Source organism: Gouania willdenowi, chromosome 12 (genome assembly GCF_900634775.1).
Source record: "Gouania willdenowi chromosome 12, fGouWil2.1, whole genome shotgun sequence".
In the NCBI taxonomy this organism is placed as follows: domain Eukaryota; kingdom Metazoa; phylum Chordata; class Actinopteri; order Blenniiformes; family Gobiesocidae; genus Gouania; species Gouania willdenowi.
The window spans coordinates 21,879,625-21,896,100 of record NC_041055.1 but is presented as its reverse complement, the minus strand read 5'-3'; the positions used below and the strand labels follow the sequence as shown (position 1 = coordinate 21,896,100).

General features: G+C 36.0%; 1 protein-coding gene across 1 annotated transcript in view; it reads right to left on the bottom strand.

Annotated features, from left to right (window-relative positions):
* Positions 1 to 15,148, bottom strand: part of bmpr1bb (bone morphogenetic protein receptor, type IBb) — an 81,210-nt gene extending 66,062 nt beyond the window's left edge. The window contains exons 1-2 of the mRNA XM_028462135.1: positions 15,013 to 15,148; positions 3,675 to 3,809 (exon numbers count right to left, since the gene is read on the bottom strand). The gene's annotated coding sequence lies outside the window, so the exon portion shown is untranslated. The remainder of the gene's footprint in view (positions 1 to 3,674; positions 3,810 to 15,012) is intronic.
* Between the last annotated feature and the right edge of the window lie 1,328 nt (positions 15,149 to 16,476).

Sequence of the window (16,476 nt, the reverse complement as noted above, 5' to 3'; positions counted from 1 at the left end):
AGACTGTCACTCACTCAGCACGGCGGAAGTAACAAAATTCACAGCGGAACTAGCAAAAATTTCATTTTCGGTAGTGGGCATGCTCATAATCGATCTCAGAACGAGGTAAACTCAGTCCGTGACACTGTAACGGAGCTAATATTTGCACTATGTGAGAAATTTCAGCAGTTTCTTAAAGCTACTGATTTGTTTACAGCCATAGTGTCATTGCAGTAATTTTACTCACACGTGATGGAATCATTAAAGACGCCGCTTTGTTTTGACGAAATTGTCACTAACAAGGAAAAAAGAAGAGGGACTAAAGTCTAAGATGGATTGAAAGAGACCAAATACTGGTGGGTTTAATGAAAAACATCAGCAGGAAGATCTTAGAAACTTAGCCTATAGAAAATGAAGGTAAAGTTTCCATCATCTGGTTCTAGACCTCATCACTTCATCACCTCCCTGTCTCCACAGACAACAGACAGAATAAAGCTCACACTCAGTATGAGACCATGGGATGTCAACTTTCAGTTATTTATTCAAGTGTATCTTTAATGAATATTTACTGTTCTGTAAGCCAGGGATGGGCAGCTCTATCACAGCGGGGGGCCCAAAAATATGACTGTATCTGATCCAAGGGCCACATTATAAACATTTGTCTGTGGTTTTGTGAGTTTTTAGTTATTTTGTGTGATTTTGTTGTAATTTTGTGCATTCTTCTGTCATTTTCGGCATTAATGTTGTCGATTTGTGCATTCTTGTGGTCACTTTCTGTATTTTTTGGTTTCTGTATTTTCCTGTCATTTTGTGTAATTTTAATGGCAGTTTGTGTGTCTTTGGAGCTATTCTGTAATGTGTTGTTTTTTGTGTTTTCGTAGTCATTTTGTTGTGTCTGCCTGTGTTTTGAGTCATAGTGTATTTTAGGAGTGTTTTTGTGTACTTTCTGCAATTTGCTGTCAATTTGTGTGTTTTGGGAGTTATTTTGTGTATTATGTTGGGCTTTATGTTCCTTCCAACTTCCTAAAATAAATTATTTGGGGATTTGTTTTGGGGGCTGCACAAAATCAGACCACGGGCCACCAGTTTCCTATGTCTGCTGTAAGCCTTGAGTTGTTTTTTTTTTTTTATTCATTTCTAAGAAGTTTGTCATTGTTTCAATGATTGAGAGATGTTAAGAAGGTATACATGACATTTTTCAAAGACAGATTGTTATAATGCAGAATAAAGTCTTTGTTATAAAGAGACAAATGCATTCTTAAACTTATGGACAATAACTTATTGATCTAACATTATTTGCCGTTTTAAGGTAGATTTAAAAAAAAAAAACAGAGTACTTTGAGTATGCAGAGGTTGGCCCAAGTGTCCTGTTTTTCGGAAATCAAAATATGGTCACCCTAATTATCCATAACTTGATAAAACTGGGTCATTTCTGCTGAGTACGCAGAATACTACTGCCGTAAATGGGTTAAGCCAGTGGATCATTGAGACGTGAATCCATTTCATATGCTGAAACTAACCTCTGATCCTCAAATTGTAACTCGTGTTCCTGGCATGTCAACATGCACTTGTGTGCAGCCATTCATGTGTGACTGCGGCTTCACAAGTGTTGCTGAGCGGAGGAAATGAACAGCTGCAACTGCTCTTGAAACACCTGCAATAACAATCCAGGGTGTAGCAGGTTAGCTGGCAGCTACTCACTCTCTTTCTCTTTTCCTAGTAATCCGATCCAGCTTCTCCACCATGTCAAGTTCTCAGAGCCACAAGAAGAGGCTCGGAAAGGAGAGTCTGAATCCTTCTCAGGGCTGGACAAAGCCGTGACTAAAGATAAAGGACGAATGAGTGATCGCTGTGGCTGATTGTTTTTTCCCCCCCTTAAAAGTTAATTCAAAAAGCAGACAGAGCTTTCACGTGTCTAGATTGGGGTTTTGCATCTTTAAGTGTAACGTGCACACATGCAGAGAGATATAGTCATACACAAAAAGAAACAAACATTCCCCTTGGAAACCATCACAAAGCTCCGCAATAAACTTCAGCTGCTACAAGTTGGATATACCAAAGCACACACATACTGTGTGCCTGCAAACTGACACACACTGTTTGCAGTCTTGGTTAATCCAGCATTACTGTTGGTCTCATCAAGTGTTGACATGAGTTTGTCACCTGCCACCTGTTCTGGTTTCCTCTTTAAAGGGAAGAATTATGAAAAAAATCACTTTATAATGGTTTTGCTACAGTGATATACATTCCTTTAGCCTCATTCAGAGGGCCAAAGTGAAAAAAGTTCTGTTTCCTCCCTCGTTATTCCACATTTTGTAAAAAGTCAGCTCCGAACGGGCGAATTGGATTTTCCTCGCCATGTGACGTCACGTAGCGAAAACTTGTCCTCCTGACAGTCCTGGCTCCTCCCACCCTATATAAGAATGTGAGCTCCTCCCTCTCGTAGGATCACAGCCACAGTAGACACGTTAAAAAGCAAAGAGAAAGTGAAACTTATCAGAATGTCCGTTTATAATCTCACTAATGTTAACATTAACACTCATCAGTTCCTGCGTTCATAACTTTCTGCTTTTACTGCAGCACTAGTGGTGTTTTTGGTCTGAATTATGAATTTTAATTGTTCATACTTTTAAACTTAAGCAACACCTAACCGATCGGGACCAGGTTATGAAATGGATCAGATATGATGGTGAGTATAAAAGCTCCGTCTCCTGCACTACTGTTGCTCTTCCCTGTCATCATGGATTTTTATTCATTATATTTAAGATCATGAGCTGTTCCTCCTGTTAAGACACTCTGCCAGTTTTCTCCATTGATTGGATCACCACCTCTTTCACGTGAGCGCGCACGTACAAGGGTGAAATCACTTGGCTTAAATTAGAATGTTTTGATCGACGTTCGTAGTCCAGCACATATCTGGAAAGGAATGTTTGGTTAGTTCAAGCCAGCTAACGGAGCTTAATCCAATCTAGATTCATAGCATACCCCTTAAAGGTCCATGTAGACCAGCCTGGAGGAAAATAAACAGCGACGCAGTGGCAGCCTTTTAGCTCACTGTTAGCGCCCCGCAAGTATTTCCCTAGTTGATTTTTGTCCTCTAAATCACTTCAATGTCCTTCTGTATGACCCGTCCACTGTTAAGTCCACTATCTCGCATACTGACTGCATAGTGCAATCTCCATTGCATCTCATATGTAAACATTGCATCTGATTGCCGGCTGTGGTTGCTCCAATGCACAACAGAAGCTCACAATAACAGTTTCAGACTGATCAGACGTAGCTCCAACACATCCTTGTGTTGTCCGTTGTAATAAATAAGACAATATTGTAGAAATGTGAAGAAAAACACTACAAATATGTAAATCAAGAGTAAAAATCAAAGTAATGTAAACACTGCACCGAAATCTATTTATATGTACAGTATGTATGTATGTGATTGTTTTTTTGTTGTTGTTGAGGTTTTTTTTTTTTTACTTATATATATATATAAATAAATGTTGACATTTTGTTTATTGGTGACATATTGAACACATTATATGTGAAATGCATTTCCAGTACAGGTACCCCAACAAAAACATACACACAAAAAAAGGTGACAAGTTTAAATTCAATTAAATTTCACCCTCAAACCAATCACCTCAGCACTGAATAAACATTCCTGGCTAATAAGACAAATAATTAGTGGGTAAACTTACCTGATATAATCAGTGCACACTCATTTTCTCTCGTCCTGTTCCTCTGTCATCCGAGTTCAAGCTTCACCGTCATCTCATGTCTCCACACACTGCCACACGTGAACAACTCAAAATGCCCTTTGCCCTCTCCTGAATCTGTGGATGAAAAGAGCACATGTGAAACTCATTCAGCAAACTGTCATCAAGAGCTGAGAAACTGAGAAAATACACCAACAACACAAAATTGATTTCATCTGTTGCTCTATCTCCGCTCAGTCTGAGTGGGACTAGCTGTCGCTTAGTATTTAGTGGACAAGCATAAGGTTCAATCGCAGAATAACATAAAGTGTTGGGTAAGGTATCTGGAAAAGTAACAATGTATGAAGAAACTTTGCAGATTATTCTGTGTGGGGAAAAAATAAGTTGGTGATAATCATGCTCTTAAAAAAAATGCGAAGCTGTGAAGAAAAGACAAGTACCAAAACAAACGCTATATTAGAGCAGATATGGGCAACTGTACGCCCGAGGGCCACAATTGGCCCTCGATATAGGTTGGTGTGACCCCCCCAGCAAAAAATATTGTAATCCATGAAGTTGAAAGTCATATGAAGCCCAATGTAACACACAAAATAACTCCAAAAACACACAAACAGCAGCAAAATTCACAAAATGTCAATTCAAAAACACAAAGTCACAACAAAGAAAACAGAAGGGAAATAAAAAAAAAATACACAAAAGACGGCAAAATGCACAAAATGTCAAATAAAGTATGCAAAGAAACAACAACAAAAAACACAAAGATTCCACAAAAAATAGACAAAATAACTCCAAAAATGACAGGAAACGAACAAAATGTCAACTAAAGTGCACAAAGTAACATTAAGTAAAAAAAAACACACAAATAGATTAAAAAAAAAAAAAAAAAAAAAATGTCTATTTGTACGGTTGCCGTACGGGCAACACCCAGTGCTATTGGTACGGTTACCGAAGTACAAGTACGTAGCGTCTTAAGGTTAGGTGTAGGGTATAACCCAATATCAAAACAATTTTTAGGGTTAGTCTTAGTCACGTGACCTAAACTGGCCAATGACTGACCTATCACGTGACCTAAACTGGCCAAATAGGGGCGCTGCGTATGGATAGAATGTCGGTATATTGATATGGAAACCATACGGATAGCCACTGCCTATAACTATCTAGCTTCGTAGCATAGGCCCAAAACGCTAGCTGCAGTGATAGGTAGTAACAGAGACTTTCAACTGAAACAGGGAACTGATTCTAGGTTGTCCTGTTCATAATGTGCCTGTGTGTGAGTGGGACAGAGTGAGTTATTTCATATTTACTCCATCCAAATAAAATACAGAGATAGTGTCCCAACGACCTTCAGGGGAGAAGGACTCGTAACACAGTAACTCTCTTTATCTTTGCGCTTTCAAAGAATTGTCGCTCACAAACTAACTCACACAGCTGTCTTTTATTTGCCAGGATAGTCCCAAATGATGATACAGTGTGAACTTTAACACAAAGATTCTTGAAATTCTTTACGGGTGTGAGTTACTCTCCATCTCAAACCGGTGCTTGGTTCTGGGAGCTTTCCGGTCGACAGGTCGCTGTCACAGAACGACTCTCCCTCGCATACAGGCTACTATTGTCCTCTACACATATGGCAACGTGGGTTTCCTTACAGCTCCACTGAAGCTTCATCTCTACGACGCACAGGCTGCACACTGGAACTGTGTCAGCAGCCACTGTTTGCTGTTTATGATGAGTCCTGTAGTGGCAAGTTCATGGCCTGGTGCAAAAGGAATGCTCGTCCTTGAATACAGCAAAGCATGCCAACAAATTGAGTAAGAAAGTAACCATGGAGACTGCTCCATGGAGCAGTGTTTAGTTTCACTGCCTCACAAGGATGTCTTTAAGTAGCAATGCACAACCAGTGCTGCAGGTGGGCTGTGAGATGTTCTATATATATATATATATATAGGTTGTCCTTTCCACCAGATAGAGATCAAAAGTAATTATACAGGTGGATTGGATTTGAAGACTTCCTACATGTATTAGACAACTTTTTTTTTGTTTTAATAAGCAGATAAACACCGATGAGATGCAAAAGTAAGAATTCAAAAAATTAAAAAAAATTATTTTGAAAGATTTATTTCTTCCGGTGTCACGTACTGAGATTGTATATGCGCATGTATGTGCATGCGTACTACCGGAAAATGAACTTTTGCTTAAAAAAAAAAATTACTCGTTTTTGTTTATTTTTGTGAACATACACACGTTTTATTTGTTTATTGGATTAGGTTAGGGATATAATCTCAGTACGGAGGTAAACACGGTAATGCTTGACAAATCAACTACAGCCAGTTGTTATATAAACATGATGAATAAAAAAAGTGGTGTTTTTTTTATTATTCAATAATTTTGAATGTAATGTATGTGCTGATATTTCAAAATGAAAGCTGTTGCTAACACTATAAATGTACTCTCATCTTGGGAGAAAAGTGAATGGGAGAAGATGGATAGCATAACACCAGCTTACTAATACTAACACAGATAATTTTGGTCACTTTTGACTAATTACTATTATACCACACAGCCCTTCTAAACATATATATATATATATTAATATAAATTCCCTTACCAAATTTAGAGCTTTAATTATAAAAGAAATAAAGTCAACAAATGCAAGTTTCTAAGTTTTTATTCAATTGACCACAGTTTAAAAGATGCTGATCTCATTTGTACACTGCGGTCCCATCTGCAGATAAACAGGATACAATGTGGTTTAGCTTACATAGCCTATTTACATGCTCAGCAGAAAGGCAATTAGCTCACCACTTAGGGAGAGAAAATGTAGAGAAAATGCGACAGAGATGAAATTCTCAGCTCAAATCACAAACACAAGATGAACTCAGTCTAATTCTTCTGCTACTGGCGGTGAATCAACACTCAGGGTTGATCAATACATACAGCTTTTAGCAACAATTTACCATCTCTTCCAAATCCCATCAGCCTACAGCACCAAGGGGAACCAGGGAACACCCTACATCGACAAATCCGGCACTTTGGAGCATCCAATTCGGCCCGCAGGAGAAGTAAAAATGACAGAGAAAATATGTATCATTGTGTAAATAGAACCATTTGTCAGGGTTCACAGGATTCCTGGTGCTTTAATTGCAGTCAAATGATAAGATAATATTGAACTTAATTAACTAGAAGTTGGTCACAAAATGTAGGAAATTTAAAGTGCAGATCCTGTTGGGACTGATATCTATCACTTATTGCTTGAGTCGGTTTCGACCATATTTTGTCATTTATGTATACGTAGAAATGCAAACTAGGGGACAATAATGTTGAAATTACTCGTTTCCCTGCTTAAAATCTGTGGCCCTCTTGAGATCAACCTGCTCTGTATTTGGCCCCCTGCTCTAAAATGAGTTTAACACCCCTGCCTTACATGCATGTTTATTTATATACATACTAGGGGTGTGTATCGCCTGGGAGAATTGTGATTCTCTCTCTTTAGAAGGGCTGAGATAGCTACAACTGATTTATTTGTTCATTTAGACAATAATTTACGTTTTCTCTGTCTTTTTAACTTTCTCCTGTGAGCTGAAGTAGATTGTCTAAAGCAGTGTTTCCCAACCACTGTATCCCGATTTGTTTTTAGTATATGACTTAAGAAACAATTAATCTGGAAATGTGTACACCTTCATGAGAAGTATGAAATATATTTTATTGGCATATTTTACACTCAAAACATTGGCTTTAACGTGCCATGTGTCAGCAACTTAAAATAACATACAATCTGCCTGAGGCTTTTAAACCAACTTTGACTTTAGTGCAACTTAACTGAGGTATATGTTTAGAACAACAAATAAATGCAGAAAGTTAGTACTTTTTAGATTTTATTGAAAAAACACAAGCAGGTCAACATGCCAAGGTTTCAGTGCACTTCTTTGTGCAGTTACGTCTCCTGCAGTGGAAAAGACGTTCCTGGTTAAATAAAGGTTAAAAAAAATAAATAAATAAATAGATTAAAAATCGAACTGAGAAAATAAACAGCATTCAATGCTGTTTTAACGCGGTACATTACGTTTAATCTGATTGGTCGGCGATGATGTGATGAATTTGATTGATGACTGGTCATTTCATTTTTTTTTTGTTTCACAATGTCTGTTGATCATTTCAAAACAAAACAATAATAATTTACTGAATAACGGCTGGGTGTATAAATGTAATAAATCACTTTACTTCTTTTAAAACCTACTTAAGTACAAGTAAAATGACTGATTTAGAAATATACTTAAAGTACAAATACCCTTACAAGCAACTTAATTACAGTAACATATAGCACTTGTAATGTGTTACTTTGACCACGGCGTAAGCAGAAAGGTTTTAAGGAAAATAAAACAGAATGTCAAGAAGTGAAAGTAATCAGACTCAGTGCAGAGCTTGAAAAACAGGAGGGTTTAGAAAAACAAGCTCCTGGCAGCTGGAAAAGACATTTGAACAAAGTAAGTCTGGGATTAAATCTTTGACAGTCTGCCTCCTGATCCTCTGTTTGCTCTGTCTGAAACACACTGTGCTCCAGTTACATCAGTGTGAGGTGATAATGTCAAATCTTTTTGCCTTACTTTTCTTCTTCTCTGTAAGCCTCAACAAACATCAGACTCAAAAAAAAATACAAAAATCCCCCTCCTCCCACATAACTGCTCATTACATGTCTACTCCACAAAGTAAGTAAGTTCTATTGAGCTTGTTAATATGCATCGCAGTGCCAGGCCAGGATTGGCTGGACTTACTTCCTGTAATTACGAGGGAGGAAACTGGGGGTGAGGGGGTCACAGCTTGCTAAGTTTAGTCGTGTGGACAAACCCAGAGTGAGGCCAGTGTCTGTCTAGGAAGATCACGAGTGTTTGTTTGCGTGTCGGGGTGATGACTGAGTGCGTGCTGGATTCAGCAGCTTTGCTCAGAGGAAGAGTGGAACATTTGTCCAACTGTTAAAGAAAACTAATAATAATTATCTGCAAGGCTATTTTTTGATGACCGTTTTTACAACTACATTTACACAAGCTCCTTTATTGGGATACGTGATGTTTCATCCTTATATTGAATGAGATTAGATTATAATTTGTTCCATATCTGCAACAACAATAAAAAGTAAACAGACATTTTACTCATTGTTTTAAAAGACTTTTGTGCTGCCATCCATCACACGTCATATTACATGAGCTTCTATGTCACTTGTGTCAAACTCATGGTCCAGGGGCCAAATCTGGCCCTTGAGACTAGTGGTTCCCAACCTTTCTTGTCTTGTGTACCCCCTCACTCATACGTGTTCATGATTCCCCAAAAGTAGAACATAACAACTGAATATTCAACGCAAGTCATTTTATTTCATTTTCTTAAATTGAACAATGAATATTCAGGCATTATCTTCTTATTTAACTCAAATTAAACATAAAATGATGTTGCCTTCAAGGCAATAAAAATTATAAATATGAGAAAAAATATTATAGTAAACGTTTGTATTAATACTGTATTATTAATATTAATATATTATGATTATATTGTTTTTAAAGAAAAATGGTAAAGTTGAAAAAATGGAAAAAAATAAGAATAAATAAAAATAAGTAATATAATGTGTTATATATAAGTTTTATGACATTTACCACAAAAGGAGCTTCAAAATGTCTCCTTTAAACAGGCATTTAAACTTTAAAAACAAGTCATTGCGCACCCGTACCATTTTATTTTGTGGACTTGTGGATGAGAATATTTTATTATCTTGGAAATAAAATCTTAATTTTTCCACGTACCCCCTGCAATGTACTCATGTACCCCTAGGGGTACGCGTACCCCTGGTTGGGAAACACTGCTTTAGACAATCTACTCACAGGAGAAAGTGAAAACGTAAATTATTGTCTAAATGACCAAATAAATCAGTTGTAGCTATCTCAGCCCTTCTAAAGAGAGAGAATCACAATTCTCCCATGGCTGAAGTCATTTTAAATCTGAAATTATTCAAAGAACTAAATTTTTCTGAAATTATTTCACATAGTTTCCCCATATTAAATAAAAAATTGGTCAAAAAAATCAATGAAATTTAAAAGAGAAAATCCTGCAGGGAGTGATATCTGTCACTTATTGTCTGGATATTGTCATGTATACGATGTGTAAAGTGTAAAAATGGTGACATTAATGTTGAAATTGCTTGTTTTCCTGCAACCTATTTAAGATTAAAAAAACTAAAATAAGTTTAGACCCCTGTTCTATGTGCTCTATGTCTCATGATGAGGTATAGCAGGTTCTGCATCGTCTAAGAAAACAGAAATGTTCGATATTAACTTTTTGCCAATATTCAATATGTTGATAGAGCCCAACACTAAATTTTGGATTATTATTATTATTTGGATATTTACCAATATATACACCGACCGCCTCCCACCAACTTATATTTAGGTCCTAACATAAAAATATATCTCTCTATGTAAATAACATTTTAAGGCTACACTCTAATGCAGTGATTCTCAACTGGTGGGTCTGGACCCAAAAGTGGGTCGCGGACCTGTACTGGGTGGGTCGCGGACAGCTGGTCAAAAATAAATAAATACTTAATGTCTCTCATGTTGGACTTGACTTTTATTTTGTAAGAAAACTTTGCTTGACAGGCATGCTGTAAAAATGCATGTTGCACAGGAAAATTTATATATTTATGTTTAAAATAAAAGATTATATGTGTGTGTTTTCAACAGCCATTTTACTTTTGGTTGGTTGAATTCTAAAAAAAAAAGTGGGTCGCGACTTAATGACCGTGACAAATTGTGGGTCCCAGGGTGAGACCAGTTGAGAACCCCTGCTCTAATGTGACTCACTGGATTAGGGCTGGGCGATATGGCCTTTTATAAATACCGCGATATTTTTAGGCCATGTCACGATACACGATATATATCTCGATATTTTGCATTACCCTTGAATTAACATTTTGATGCACAAAATCACACCAGTATGATGATTCTATATGTCTACATTAAAACATTCTTGATCATACTGCATTATTATATGCCAATTTTAAACTTTCATGCAAAAAAGGGGATATCACAACTAAGTCAAAGTTGACATAACTGTATTTATTAAACAGTGAGTGGCTCAAACATAAAATTGTCAACAGAAAGTGCACGTTCTGTGCAAAATTGTCACAGAGACATTTCAAAACAAGACATTAGTGCAGGATGCAACTCACATGGCATTTCAAAACACAAAATTAAAGTGCACTTTTTGTACATAATGCCACTACAATATTTTAAAACAAATAGTGCCCTTTTGTGCATGTTGTCATTAAGATGACATTTAAAAAAAAAAAAAAAAAAAAAAAAAGTCCGCGAGTTTAACGGTATGGTCATTTTCACAGACACCGCACAGACTACAAGCTGCGATATATCGAGTATATTCGATATATCGCCCAGCCCTACACTGGATGTATTAAAACAAATAAACATCATCATTGTAAAATCGGAATACTTATTCATTCCTATTTAACAACAGCACATATAGGTTTTTCAAATATCGGTGGAAAAACCGATACCGATGTCAACCAATATCGAACATTTTATGGTTAAAATCAATGGGTCAATAATATCGCCCGTCATACCAGAAAGCATCACAAGTGTTTGCTTTTTCCATGAGTCCTAGTTATTAAATACACAACAGATCTGATCAGATACTTAGAATTTGGTTTGCATGTGTAGCATGAGCTGAGGTTTTTTTTTTTTAATCCGTACGGTGAATAGGCCTCATTAAACAAGGCTGTAATTGGGCTGCATGTGAGACTGACACGTTGCCTAAAGCGAACACAGCATGAAACTGTATCAATCACAGGAGCTGCCAGCAGGTTCCACTAAGTAGCTGGAAATGGAATAACAGGCTCTTTACAAGGTGAGGTCTCAGTTTGTCTTTGAGACTCAGGATTATTTTTATTTGTTTACACCAATGAGAGCACATTTTTAAATCAGACGATTCATATTTAACGTTGAAAACTTATTACGGAATGGTTAAACTATATGGTTGTATTGTCATTTTAAAGTTAGATGTAATGTACTGTTATACTCAATTCAAGTAGTGTTTATAATTATAACCAAGCAAGAAAATTCAATATTTTCTTAGATAGATGCCCCGGTGACAACACGATGTCATGAAAATAACGGTTTCACTTTTCGCGTATTCCGCCTTTCATGCTGCGCAACACGACTTTCAAACTCAATGAGTTTCGATTGGAGGTTTTTTTGGGCAGTTGCGTCTTATCGCAAACACTTCATTCACAGTTTGGGTTATAGAAACATTCATGGTTAAGATGATGAATGTCATTAAAATGTATTTTATGACGCACAGCACAAACAAACATCTACATTTATTTGTGCTACAGCAGCAGCACAAAACATAGTGTCCTATAGGGGTATGTATTGCCTGGCATCTGGCGATACGATGCGTATCCCGATACATACGTCACGATACAATACGAGACGATGCGATATATCCTGATATTAAAGTATTAGGCAATTTTTGCAATTTTTTTCTTAATATGTGACTTAAGAAACAGCTAATCTGTAAATTTGTACACCTTCGTGAGAACATTATGTATGAAATATATTTTATTGGCATTGAAATAACACAATCTGCTTGTGGCTTTTAAACCAACTTTGACTTTAGTGCAACATGACTTTAGTGCAACTTAACTGAGGTAAATGCCTAGAATAACAAATAAAAAATGCAGAAATTTAGTACTTTCTTTTTAGATTTTATTGAAAAATGACACTCTGGTCAACATGCCCAGGTTTCAGTGCACTTCTTTGTAATCTAATTTTAAAAAACTATTATTATTTTTTTTAAATCGATATGGATGCATTTTGAACCGATCCGAGAATCGCGCAACGTAATATCACGCTATATCGGTGAATCGTTTTTTTTTTTTTTTCAACACCCCTCGTGTCGATTCGAGGAAATCAATTTTGCATCTCATTTGCAACATGTCCATCCTCCCAATGTTAATGCCACTTTCACAATTGCTCAGGCCTGTTCTGGTTTGGTACAGAAAACGGAAAACGAACACCTTTATTTGTTTTCTCCATTACCAATTTGCAAAAGTACGTGACCCGGAAGTGCACTCTCATTCGACGCTAACGGCTGTGGTAACGGCAGTTCGGCATGGCAAGATCGCTGCTTCCAACTGTGCATCTGAAATGTGTCCTTTTCGCTTTAGCTGGTGTTGGGCACAGAACCTCCTCACGGACATTTTGGAGGACTAAGAGACTCCTAAGTGTTGCAGAGCTAAAGATATCACGGAATGTGTAACGCGTCACTTCCGGGTCACGTACTTTGGCAAATCGGTAATGGAGAAAACAAATGCAGGTGTTCGTTTTCCGTTTTTTATACTGAAGCAAAAGAGCTTGAATTTGAAAAACAAGGCGTTTTCCATTTTTTCATTTTGGTTTTGGAAACAAATATCAAATAATGAGGGTTTTTTTTTCATTTTTCATGTTTTTGTTACATAATGAAAAACAAATGAACGAATGATACACGGATTATCGTGTCACCAATGAGCTCCATCTAAAATCAAACCCACACAGATAAATACAGATGACAGATGTAGTCGGTGCATTAGTAGATTTACATACTGCAGCACTTTATCCGTTTCTATATTAAATTAACCATCTTTAAATGTTTATTTTCACTAAAACATTAACACTTGTTGCAGAGTTGGTATATGGGTTGTGATAAGATGTGTTTAAAAAAAAAAAAAAAGCAAAGTGGATCTTTGAAAAATATGACAATGGTTAAATTGTACAAACACTAGCGATGCTATTTTTTCTTTACAGAAAGCACTATTGGAGATACTTATTCGTTTACATTGGTATGTTGACACTTATTTACAGAAATGTTGCACTAAAATAGTGTCACTGTTCATAGGACACTTTACTGTATTATCTTTCAGAGATATAAAATTAAAAAAATATTTTTTCACTTAATCTTTTTTTTTCTTTTTCATGGATTATCGTAGATTGATTTCTGACCAATATATTGATAATCGCAGTATCGCCATATCGTGAGACAATAGTCATCGTGAGTGTTGTATCGTGTATCGTATCGTGAGGTACCCAGAGTTTCCCACCCCTAGTAGCTATGAGAAAAACTGACCCATTTATTATTAACCAATTAGTTACATACATTTTAACCTTCAACATAATATCTACAGTGTTCTACAATTGAATAAACGTAATATAATATTAGGGCTAAATGATTAATTGCATTTGCGATATTATCGCAATATCATAAAACGCAATTTTATTTTTCCTTGTCCTGTCTTGTACCGTCCTGTTACGTTCAGAGAGTGTTTAAGAAGAGCAGTCCACATGTTTACAGATTTGTTTGCTTTATTGTTGTAATTTGTGCTTTAAAATGTATATTTTACATTTATTTAAAGTTTAAATAAATTTGAAATTGTTTAATATTAAATGTATTGCTTGTGTTCATTGAAAAATACATGACAAGCCCTTGAAAAAAAATAAATCGCTATATTGAGGGAAAAAAAAAAATGCAACTATATTATTTTCCAAAATCGTTCGGCCCTATATAATATATATCGGAGATTTTAGATGCAGTCCAATAAAATCCGATATTCATTTTCTGGTTGATATCGGACCGATAACAGATATCAATATCGGATCGGGACACCCCTAATAAACACGTTACATGTTTTTGCGATTATTTAAAGTTGTTATTGGCTTGTGAAACAGGAACGAAAATGAAACCACTGCATAAATTAGGAGAAATAAAGTTCTGCATTTTGAAACCTAAATTAAAAACGTGAAGTATTTAATTGTTAAATATTTTAGAAGTGGTAGCCCTTCAGACTGTTCACTAGCTTTGAGTTAGCTCAGTTTCAGAAAGCTTGGTGACACCTTTACACTATCAAATGGACTCCACCACAACAATTTCAAGCTCCCAACTTTGTTTGCGTAGAAGCTGAGTCACCAATGACCATGCATGCATATGGAAATGATATCTGGAAAGTGCTTAGTCATAGTAAGCCTCCATGAGTTCCTCAAGCTTATTTCTAATCACAGAACACAACCGGACCACAGCCTGCTGCTCTTTCTCAACTTCCTGTCATGTAAACACAAACTACCACTGATAAGCATCCGCATCATCACAGACTGGTGTCTAACATCCAGCTGCACCGGAATGTTAAAGTCCTACTTTAAGGTGAAGTGGAACCATCATTGTCACAATAATGACAGACACAGTACGGAGCATGTTTGTTTTCCTCTGACAGGAGTTAAACAGTTCTGAGACTCACCTCTGTCTTCCGTTCAGCATGGAAGCAGCACAGCCAAGTATCGCTATGTGTGTTAATGTGTGTGTGTGTGTGTGTGTGTGTGTGTGTGTGTGTGTGTGTGTGTGTGTGTGTGTGTGTGTGTGTGTGTGTGTGTGTGTGTGTGTGTGTGTGTGTGTGTGTGAGAGTGTATCTGTGTGTGTGTGTCGGCTTAAACTCTGCCGTGCTTCATCCCGCGCACAGCGCCCACTACAGGCGACGTTAAGAAGTGCATCACACTCACACAAACAGCTACTGTATCAATGGCATCAGCAACTTTTCTAAAACGTTCTAAAAAGTTACCTCAACAGTTGCTGATCAATCCAAAGTGCAACAAGTTTAATATACACATATACATTAATAGTAAGTAGATTAGTAACATGGATTTGTATGGCGACCTTTCCTTTCACAGCCAAAAAAAAAAAAAGCCACTACTTGCTTCACACAACACAAAGTAAACCAAATACACAGGTTAGAATCAAAAAGGTACACACATTATAAAAGGCCGAGACAACATAAAACCATAGCAACCCAAAAGTAGCAGAAATAAATGGGTATTTAGTTGGCTTTTGAAAGGTTTTTTTTTTTTTTTTTTTTTAACCATTTAACTTTATTACATTCTGCTGCTGCGATACCTTGATACTTGCTATTTGTATATGGGTCACAACAAAATATTCTATATATATTTTTTAATGTATGGGAAAAAAATTAAATTATGGTGGCCCAAAAAAAGAAACAGGAAAAAAATAGTCAAATTTATGAGTTACTAAGTCATATTTAAGAAAAAGTAACTCATAATTATATGAAACTAAGTCATATTTATGAAAAAGTAACTCATAATTATGAGACACCAAGTCATATTTATGAAAAAGTAACTCATAATTATGAGACACCAAGTCATATTTATGGAAAAGTAACTCATATATATACAAAACTAAGTCATATGTATGAAAAAAGTAACTCATAATTATGAGATACCAAGTCATATTTATGAAAAAGTAACTCATAATTATGACATACCAAGTCATATTTATGAAAAAAGTAACTCATACATATATATATATACAAAACTAAGTCATATGTATGAAAAAAGTAACTCATAATTATGAGATAGCAAGTCATATTTATTAAAAAGTAACTCATATATATACAAAACTATCCCATTATTATGAGATAGTTATGTGATACTATCTCATGAGTATGATAAACTATAGTATGAGATAGTGTCTACAATCTTATAGATACTATCGTATGAGTTAGTATCTCATAATTATTGCTTAAGAATGATTTTTTTTATTACTGTTTTTTTGTCTTTTACTGGTGGAAATGTGTTTCCATATTTAAAACCATATAGGCCTATGTACTACCTTTGTATATATAAGTTACCATTTGATTTTTATATATATATAAAAAACACATTACTCATCTGAAATGTCTTGTTATTCAAAG